The 10,076-nt window shown below is 47.9% G+C and overlaps 1 protein-coding gene across 5 annotated transcripts in view; it reads left to right on the forward strand.

The window, feature by feature from the left end:
• The window catches only part of LOC105044793 (uncharacterized), a 28,872-nt gene that overhangs the window by 14,857 nt on the left and 3,939 nt on the right, over positions 1–10,076 (forward strand). The window lies entirely within an intron of this gene.

Genomic DNA, 10,076 nt, shown 5'->3' on the forward strand with positions numbered 1-10,076 from the left:
CTAGCCATCAAAACCTTCACATTCATCCAAAGGAACATTCATCTGTAGCCACTGTAGTATCAAAAAGACTTCATATTTTCAATGATTGGTCTATACCACGTGACCAAGATATTTTTACAAATTTTGAAAGAATTTAGATGAAGATTGAAAATATCTCTAGAAATCTTCATGAAAGTTAATATATTTTTCTTCATATTTTGTTTAATGATGTTCTATATGCCAATGATATTATATTTTTTTTTTAAAATCTTAAAAAAATGCTGGGTGAATATTCCTGACTTCTTTTTATTCAAAAAATAAAATTAAGAATAAAGATAAAAATAAATAAATAAAAAAGAAGAGAAATTAGGTAGTCATAGAGTGTGACATCTCAATAATTCATTTAAATTAAATAAATGGGAAACCGACGCTTAACCACTAAGATAAACCGTTTGAAGAAGCAAGCAAGCAGACATATGATACCTGGATGACGTGAGACGAATCTAATGATTAGGACAAGCATTAATTTAACCACCGCGGAGCATTGCATCTCCATCTAATAATTTCTCCATTCTATCAGCGTGCCCCGTCCTGTGCAATCCCGTGGCCCGCTGCCACGCCCATGCCTTGCCATTACCAACGTCGCCACATTATTGGCCACCAGCATGCATCACACCAGCGTTGTTTTTAGCCAGTACTTTAATCAAGTTAGAAACAAGTTCAGCCATGCATGCATGAGACCTGCACCTTTCTTCTGGATGTTGGAAAGCTGAAAAGTATGTAATAAAAGCATACATAGAGCAGGCTTTTCTTTTTTGTTGACCCCTACAATAAACATGGACATGAACCTGGAATTGCCATATGAATCATTGAATGTGCTTTTTACTCATAAAAGCCATGGGATTAATGTGACTTATTTCTTGCTATGTCTTGCATCACTCAGAGCAACATCAAGATAAACCTGCACATGAGAAGGGGAAAAACAAATAACAATTGATTAGAGCTCTCATCTGACTATTCTGCATATTAAAGAGTCTTGACTCTTCAACCATGGAGGAGTCACACTATTGCCATCTTTTTTCGAAATTGGCCCCTCATCTCTTTTATTCCCTCATTTGATTGATGTTGTCCTCTACCATCTCTATAAGCATAGAAAGATGACTAATTGCATGCTGTGAGGTGTTTGTCCTTGATTTGTTGATGGATCATGGCCATATATTGTTTATCCTTCGAAGTCTTAGGATAAGGACTATAGTTGTCCATCATACCCCTTGCTCTCATCCCTAGAATTTTTCAAAGGATCATAAACATTCACCAATTATGTATTCTTTCCTCCAAGATCAATCATGAATAGCTTGATCTCTTTCATATGGCAAGATCATCCATCATATTCTTGTGTTTGATAACAACATCGATGTTCATGTTCCAAGCAATTATCTAATTAATAAACATGTTTGATTTCGAGGATAAAAAAAAAGTTGAGTCAATAATGATAAAAAATGTAGAGATATAGTAATATCAACTAAATAAATAATCTTTGCCTTTCTCATGATGAAAATAACCAATAAAGATCTCAATATCTTAATAAACAAAATTAAAAGGCCACATGCATGTACCGCATGCATCAGTTATATAGATCTTATGCACATGAATAAATTAATGTTGGCTCATTCTACTGATCAACTACGAGTTTACTCGCACTTTCTGGAAAAGTGGTAAACCGAGCTCACTGTTATAAATACCGAGAACCAAATAGACCGGCTGTTTTCCATATTGTGTGGTTGATAAAGGACAACGTTTGTTGAGATCAGTAACGTTGCATGTACATATATGGGGCTCCGAGATTTGGAAACATTACCCATGGCCGGCTAACTACTTCATAATTGCACGTTGATGCTATAGTTAGAGAGAGAGAGTGAGGCAGAAATACCTTCTACCTATCATATTATTAAAATCAGAATTTTAAATTTTATGAAATGGGATTGCACCAGGGAGGCTCCTTTGTCCAGCCGAGAAATTCTTGGTGCACCGCACGCGGTGCAGAAAAAAATCACCGCGCGCGGTGATTGGTTCGTAGGCTCTGTCCCATCTCATTTTTTTCTGTAATCAATCATCACGGTGCATAAAAAAAATTTTTTTGTCCGACCTAACTGCAATAATCATCATCTTTTTTTTTTCTTTTTTTTTTCATTATTTTATTATTTTTTATTATTATTTTTTTAAAAAAATTAAAAAAAAAGAGATGCTTTCTTTTTCTATATTTACATAAAAACTATAATATATACGTTTAAGTCAGATTACATTGCAACCCCCATCCAACTAACATATCAACTAATATAATATGTACATATGCCCAAAACGATTGACTCTATCCTGTAACATATCAAAATAAAATCTATTTATTTCGCAAGGCGTGCCCTCTTCTTTTTGTTTTGTTCTTCTTTTTCTTTTCATCCTTCCCTCTTCTCTTGCTTCATTTCTTTCTAGCTAGTTGCAAGCAATATCAAAACAAGCTTCTTAGTCTTGAGAGAATCTCACTATAAGCTTGTTAGGTCCTAGGAGAGCACATTATTGAACCTTAGAGGGAAAATTCTTCAACACATTTTTTATTATTTGCATTACACCATATTTTTGTTGCAGAAAATTTGACGATTTCTCTGGATCCAAATATTCTAGCAAATTGATTTATGGTGCCAACTAGTCCCAAGCAAGTCGCATACTTTTTTTTACATGCTTTTTCTTACACAAAAACCACAAGAAAATCGGAGCTACTGGATGGCCTTTAAGACCCAATGTACCCTTCACTATCAATCAAATAATTCAGCTAAAATAGCAATAAGGAAAAAAAGATGCACCCTTGAGCGGTCGAGTCAAAAAGTGAGCAAGTAGAAAAATCATGCCAATCTTTCCTACAAAGCAAGTTAATGGTATGAATATAGTTTTTCATATCTACATCATGAAGATCTTTGCTTTCTCCAAAGTGCTCCATGATACAGGCAAAGTACCCTCCTACATTTAGAAACTGATACAAGGAATTGTTAGAATGTTAATTTGTTCCATAATTAATTTCTACTATTGAGGATCCTCACAATTAATGCTATAGCCTAACAAACTGAAGGAGGTCATAAAGTTGGTTTCAATCATCAAAATCAGATATATCGTCAGAGCCAAAGGAACACTGATGTCCTACCGAAGTGACCTCAATTTCTCTAGGGATGCAACGTACTAAGGTGTTCTTCTTAATTTCGTACTTCGGTGTAAAGAGAGGGGAAGGTATATCTCAAAGGAAAGCCTCGCAGCCATCCATCCTCCCAATACCTAATATCTTTTCTCTTTCCGAGCCTAAAAGAGAGAGAGTTCTAGAAGGTTGTTAGATTGCTGTTGCTACCTTTCCAAAGAGGAGACAATCTTATAATGGATTTCCTGCTCCTTAATCCCCTTCTCCTTCTAGAGCAATAACTGCATGTATAATCCTTTTTCCACATATTGTTCTATTGCTTCAGAAACTTCAAAGCCTTTTTAGCTAAGAGAGATGCATTCATCTCTTCTAGGATTTTAATCCCAGATCCTCTTACAGACACTATCCTCTACCCATCAACCCCAGTTATTGCCCAAATAGAAAGCTTGAAGATGAACATGTAATAGCTAGGGTATGAGCTAAGAATGGTATTTAACAAAGTCAACCGTCCATCATAAGAGAGAAGCCTCCCCTTCCACAGTGCAAGTATCCTCTCAAGTTTTTCCAACAAAGATGAGCAATCCTTTCGGCTGAGATCATAATTTATGTTTTATATTTCTTTTCCTTTTTGTTTATTTTGAGGAAGATATTATTCATTTTTTTTGTTAGAATTTGATGTCTCGAGATTCAGCCCATATTGAGCCCACAGCGAAGTTCGCGGTGAAAAAACAGAGTCAAACGAGACCAAGATCACTCCAAACGGAGCTCGGATGGAGGAGATACAAGCTTTTGAAGTCAGCACGAGATCCGAGGCGGCGGAGGATCGCCGGCGGAGCGGCGGCGGTGCCGGCCCAGGCGAGGCCAACGCACAGGATGCGCGACCCAGGCGCGCAGCCCAGGCAGGGCGCGTGGCCTAGGAGGGCGCGCAGCCCAACCCGCGCGCGGGCCAGCCCAAGCCCAGGCGCCTTGCCTGGGCCTGTACCCCGGTCCACCATGGACCGGGCGGTCCACAACTGGGCCTATGGACCGCATGGGCATTTTTCACTCAGTTCACGCGATCCACGGCATCATTCCGTAGATTGGAGTGCGATCGGACGGCATGGGTGACTCCCGGTCTTGATCCAACGGTCTGAAACTTGATTTGGGTTGATTAAGGAGTCCTAAACCTAATATAAGTCATGTTTAAGCCTATAAAAGGCCAAAAACAGTGAATTGTGTGGGTGTGGTCTTTTGGTTTTGCCGCAAACCATCATACGGAGCCGTACGGAACCCAAGAGAAGAGAGAGAGGCGGAAGTGCTGAGAGAGAAGTAGGAGGCTCCTGGACAGTGGACGTCAGGCACTTCAGGGGTTCAAGGGGTCTTCAAGAGAGAGAGCTTTTGTGAAGAAAACTTCTAGTGAGAAAGAAATTGGGTGTACGAGGGTTGAGGGTGAGATCTCCTCTTGTAAATTTCTTTTTCATAGTGAAGTTTGCATACTCCATGGAGGCGAGTCTTTTTGTGGCTGATCCACGTATTTTGATTGTTTTGTTTTATTTCTTCTTTCTTCCTGCTACATCGCATGGTACTAAAAAGGTCTTAGGAGATGGTGTCCTAACCAGATATCACCCAATATTTTTTTATTGATCGAAGGAAAATTTTCCACTTTACAATTGAGACATCTCATAGTAACCAACTATTTTTGTCATTCATGTTCATTGCTTTAATAAAAAGCTTTTATGAAAATTAATCTTCAACCCAGTTGCACATTCATATCATAGGTTGTGTTGGGACGTACCGACCGGTCCCTCTCACGCCGACTCACCCTCGGGCCCGCCTGACCGGCGCCCGACTCTACCGACCGCACCGATCGACGACTGCCGACACCGTCCGACCGAACCGATCGACGACTGCCGACACCGTCCGACCGAAGGTATGTCGGTCGGGCAGACCCTTTCTGTTCCCGACTGACCGAACGGTGGAGTCCGATGTCCGACTTCCGCAATGCACCAGACTGACCGTCGGAGGGTCCCTGGGTCTTCACCCGACATCCACAACAAATGCCGACGTATGGTCGGTCGGCTCCCCCAAACGCCGTACGACTGCTGAGGCGCCGTCCTGACAAAGCATGCGGCATAGCCTCCTGGGACATTGTCCTGCCAAGGATAGATTAATCCCAGCGATTTGACAACCCACGGTGACTTGACAGTCCGCGGCGACTCTGACAGCCTCGATGATTTGACAACTCCCCAGTTGTCTCGCCATTAATGACGGCACCACGCCGCGCTCTACTATAAAACGGAGAAGGCAACATGCTGCGAGGAGGTTCTTTCGAAGCCCCTGGACTCACTCTCTCTAGTTCTCACTCTCTCTCTCTCACTGAGTTCCCTGATTCTTTTCTACTGTTGCCTAGTCTCCTCTCTGACTTGACCGTCGGAGGGTCCCCACCGGAGGCATCTGGTCAGTGTGGACTTCTCTGCAGGTGCTCGTTCCCGACGACCAGGCGACGAGGGGATTGGCCGCAACAGGTTTGGCGTGCCAGGTAGGGGAGGGGTCCGACCTCCACAGAGCTTGAAAAAATTTTTCGAATGACAAGAATCAGGGCTCAGCGATCGAGGGCCACCGGATCGGCGAGGCACTCTTCCGTCGGGAAGAGACCTCTCCTCACCCTCCATGGCGGAGCCCAGCTCTCCGCATCCTGTGGTGACCACGGAGCGCAAATCGCGGTGATTGTGCGGCAGATGACTGTGCTGACGGATGCAGTCAAGAGCCTTCAACAACAACCAACTCGGTTGCCGCACTCGCGGGGGCAAGCGGCACACCCGATGCCCTCCAGGAGCAGCCGCCGACGCCCGCGTCGGTCTCCGTCTCCTCCTCAGGAGCAGCGTCACAGCACTCCCACCGAGAGGGGAGAGGCGGACACGGCATGATACCCATCGTCCCGACGACCTCTCCTTCCCAGCTGGAACGAGCGAGGAAGGAGAAGCGCCGCGACACCGTCCGCCTCCCTCCAGATTCGTCGGGAGACTCGACCCCCGGGGTCTCCCAGCACCGACGGGCCGACGACTACGAATGCAGGTTCGAAGAAATCGACCGTCGGCGCCCAGCTTCAGGTGGACGGCAGAAGTCTTCGAACGACGTCGACTTCCAGACCGCCCAACCTCTCTCCCGACTCATCCTCGACGAGCCGATCCCTAGTCGGTTCAAGATGCCTCATGTGGAGCCCTACGACGGCTCCACCGATCCAGTTGACCATCTGGAGAGCTACAAGGCTCTCATGACGATCCAAGGGGCAACCGATGCCCTTCTCTGCATCGGCTTCCCCGCCACACTTCGCAAGGCCGCCAGGGCCTGGTACTCCGACCTCCGCTCAGGAAGCATCCACTCCTTCGGACAGCTCGAACATGCTTTCGTGGCCCATTTCAGCACCAGCCGGAAGCCCCACGAACCTCGGACAGCCTTTTTTTCTCAAGCAGGGAGAAAACGAGACGCTCCGACACTTCGTGATGCGATTCAACGCGGCCACGCTCGAGGTTCGGGACCTCAACGAAGACATGGCTATCTCAGCCATGAAGAGGGGGCTAAGGGGTCCCGATTTACATACTCCTTGGACAAGACCCTCCCCGGACATACGTCGAACTGCTGGAGCGTGCGTACAAATACATGCGGCAGACGAAGGAGCTTCCGACCGGTGCCTGACTGAGGCCAAGGGCCCGAAGGAGAAGCGAAGGAAAGGTCGGGCCCTGCCGAGCCTAGCACCCCCGACCGACAAACAGGTCTCACCCCAGCGACGGAGCCCGAGATCGCCTCGACGGCGGAGTCCGAGGCCGATGCATCGTCCAGGTATGACTCCTATACTCCTCTCTCTGCTCCTCGTGCGTAGATTTTGATGGAGATCGAAGGGAAGAATATCTGCGACGGCCTCCCTTTGAAGGCAAAGGGCCTCGACCGATGAAAGTACTCGATTTCATCGGGGCCACAGCCACAACACCGAGCAGTGCATCCAACTAAGGATGAAATCGAGGCCCTCATACGTCGAGGTATCTCAAAAAATTTGAAAAACCGCGACTCGACCCATCCCCGACCGACGACCCCAACCGACTGAGGAGGCAGCGAACAATCAGCCCACGGTCGGGGTCATCAACATGATCTCCAAACGACTGGACCCGGGACGACTGCTGGAGGGAGTCGACGAAGAAGCTGCCAAGATGATGTAATTACTTTTACAGATGAAGATGCTCGGAGAATCCAAACCCCATGACGACGCTGTTGTTGTCTCACAACAATAGCAAATTATGATGTAAGAAGGATCTTTGTTGATAATGGAAGTTCGACTAATATTTTGTTTTACTCGACCTTCTCCCGAATGCGACTGTCGGCTGATCGGCTCGAAAGAGTCTCCACGCCCCTGGTGGGTTTCCCGGGAAGCCTCACGGTGGAAGGAGAAGTTACTCTTCCCGTGACAGCTGGAACCGAACCACGACAAAGCACCGTCCACCTAACCTTTGCAGTCGTCCAAGTACCTTCGCCTACAATGCCATACTTGGAAGACCGGACTAAACGCCCTCAGCATAGTCTCGACCTACCACCTGCTGGTTCGGTTTCCGACCAAAAATGGAGTCGGAGAGATGCGGGGATCAACAGCTCACGGGATGCTTCCAAATCTCTGCTCGAAGTAACGAAGCGAAGGACTCCCTGACGGCCGACAAGTTGGACCAGGGGGAGAGGAAGAACGGGGCGAACCGGCCGAACAGCTGGTTTCCGTCCCGATAGCGGAGAATCCCGAACGAGTGGTCTGGGTCGGATCCCAATTATCCGACCCTGAGCAACGGCAGCTAGTAGAGCTGCTGAAGGCCAATCCGACGTATTCGCTTGGTCGTAGCGGATATGTCCGGCATCCCCCGGAGACGATGACTCACCGACTCAACATCAACCCTGGAATGAGGCCGGTGAGGCAGAAGAAGCGGTTTTCGCTCCTGAAAGACAGAAGGCCATCGACGAGGAAGTGGACAAGCTACTCGAGGCGGGCTTCATCAGAGAAACCACGTACCCCGATTGGCTCGCCAATGTTGTCATGGTGAAAAAAGCCAACGGGAGGTGGAGGATCTGCATTGACTATACCGACCTAAATCGTGCCTGCCCGAAGGACAGCTTTCACTTTCGAAAATCGACCAGCTGGTAGACGCGACGTCCGGACATCGACTGCTCAGCTTCATGGATGCCTTTGCGGATACAATCAGATCCGGATGGGCCGAAGATGAGGAGCACACAGCCTTTGTGACCGCCAAGGGCCTTTACTGCTACAGGTAATGCCCTTCGGACTGAAAAATATCGGGGCCACCTACCAGCGACTCGTCAATAAGGTCTTCAAAGACCAAATCGGGCAACATGGAGGTGTACGTGGACGACATGCTGGTGAAGAGTGCGCAGGCCTCAGATCATGTCCAAGACCTCGAAGAAACTTTTCGCACTCTTCGACGACATCGGATGAGGTTAAATCCGACTAAGTGCGCCTTCGGGGTGACTTCGGAAAGTTTCTCGGTTCCTCGTTTCTCAACGAGGAATTGAGGCTAACCCTGAGAAGATAAAGGCAATCATCGACATGCGGCACCGGACAAAAAGGAGGTACAGCAGCTTAACGGAAGGATCATCGCACTCAGCCGATTCATCTCTCGATCGGCAGAGAGATGCCTCCCGTTCTTCAAGACCCTGAGAAGCGAAGGACTTCTCTTGGCCGGACGAGTGCCGGCAGGCCTTCGAGGATCTGAAAAGGTACCTGGCCTCCCCACGTTGCTTGTAAAGCCGAAGTCGGAGAAACTGTACCTCTATTTGGCAACCTCCCCAGAGGTTAGCTCGGTGCTCGTCCGGAGAACGAGAGCCGAATTCACCAACCCATATACTACACCAGCAAAGTGCTCCACGAAGCTGAAGCTCGTACTCAAAGATGGAGAAAATGATATTCGCCTTGATCGTGTCTGCACAACGACTCCGTCCGTATTTTCAAGCGCACGCTATCGTGGTCCTCACCGACCAGCCCCTGAGGGCGATCTTGCGCCGCCCCGACACATCAGGACGACTGGCGAAATGGCAATGAAGCTGAGTGAGTTCGACATTCAGTACCGACCACGACCAGCCTTGAAAGCCCAGGTCTTGGCCGACTTTATTGCGGAGTGCCCGACAACCGACCAAGGATCGGAAGGCGGGAGCTCCGGAGAAGTTGCAATCTCCGAACCTGACCCCGGGTCTACCTGGGTGTTGCACATCGACGGAGCTTCCAACGCTCGAGGGAGCGGGGCCGGGTTCCTGCTCACCAACTCAGAGGGAGTGGTTACCGAGTACGCCCTCCGTTCGACTTCAAAGCCTCCAATAATCAAGCCGAGTATGAAGCGCTCCTCGCTGGCTTGAGAGTAGTGAAGGAGCTCGGGATCGACAGCCTCAGAGTCTTCTCCGACTCCCAGCTGATCGTGGGCAAGTTAAAGGCGAATTTGAGGTGCGGAGACCCGACCATGGCAAAATATCTCCAGAAGGTGAGAGATCTCGTGGCACACCTCAAGTATTTCGAGATCTCCCATATTTCAGTCGGAGAACGCTCGGGCCGATGCACTCTCCAGGCTTGCGACATCAACCTACGACGCCTTGGGTCAGACATTGGTGGAGAGTCTCGAGCAGCCAAGCATCGACAAGGCCGAGGAGGTGCTGCAACTGGCGACCGAACCAAGCTGGATGGATCCGATCGTTCGGTATCTGACCAATGGAACCAGCCCTGAAGACCCCACAGAAGCCAAACGACTCCGATGGGTGGCCTCCCAATACGTGATAATGGATGGTCGACTCTACAAAAGGTCGTTCTCCCTTTCTTTACTCAGGTGCTTGGGACCGACTGACGCGGACTACGCGCTCAGAGAAGTACATGAAGGATCTGCGAAAATCACTTGGGGGGCAA

The sequence above is a fragment of the Elaeis guineensis genome, chromosome 5, assembly GCF_000442705.2.
Source record: "Elaeis guineensis isolate ETL-2024a chromosome 5, EG11, whole genome shotgun sequence".
NCBI lineage: Eukaryota > Viridiplantae > Streptophyta > Magnoliopsida > Arecales > Arecaceae > Elaeis > Elaeis guineensis.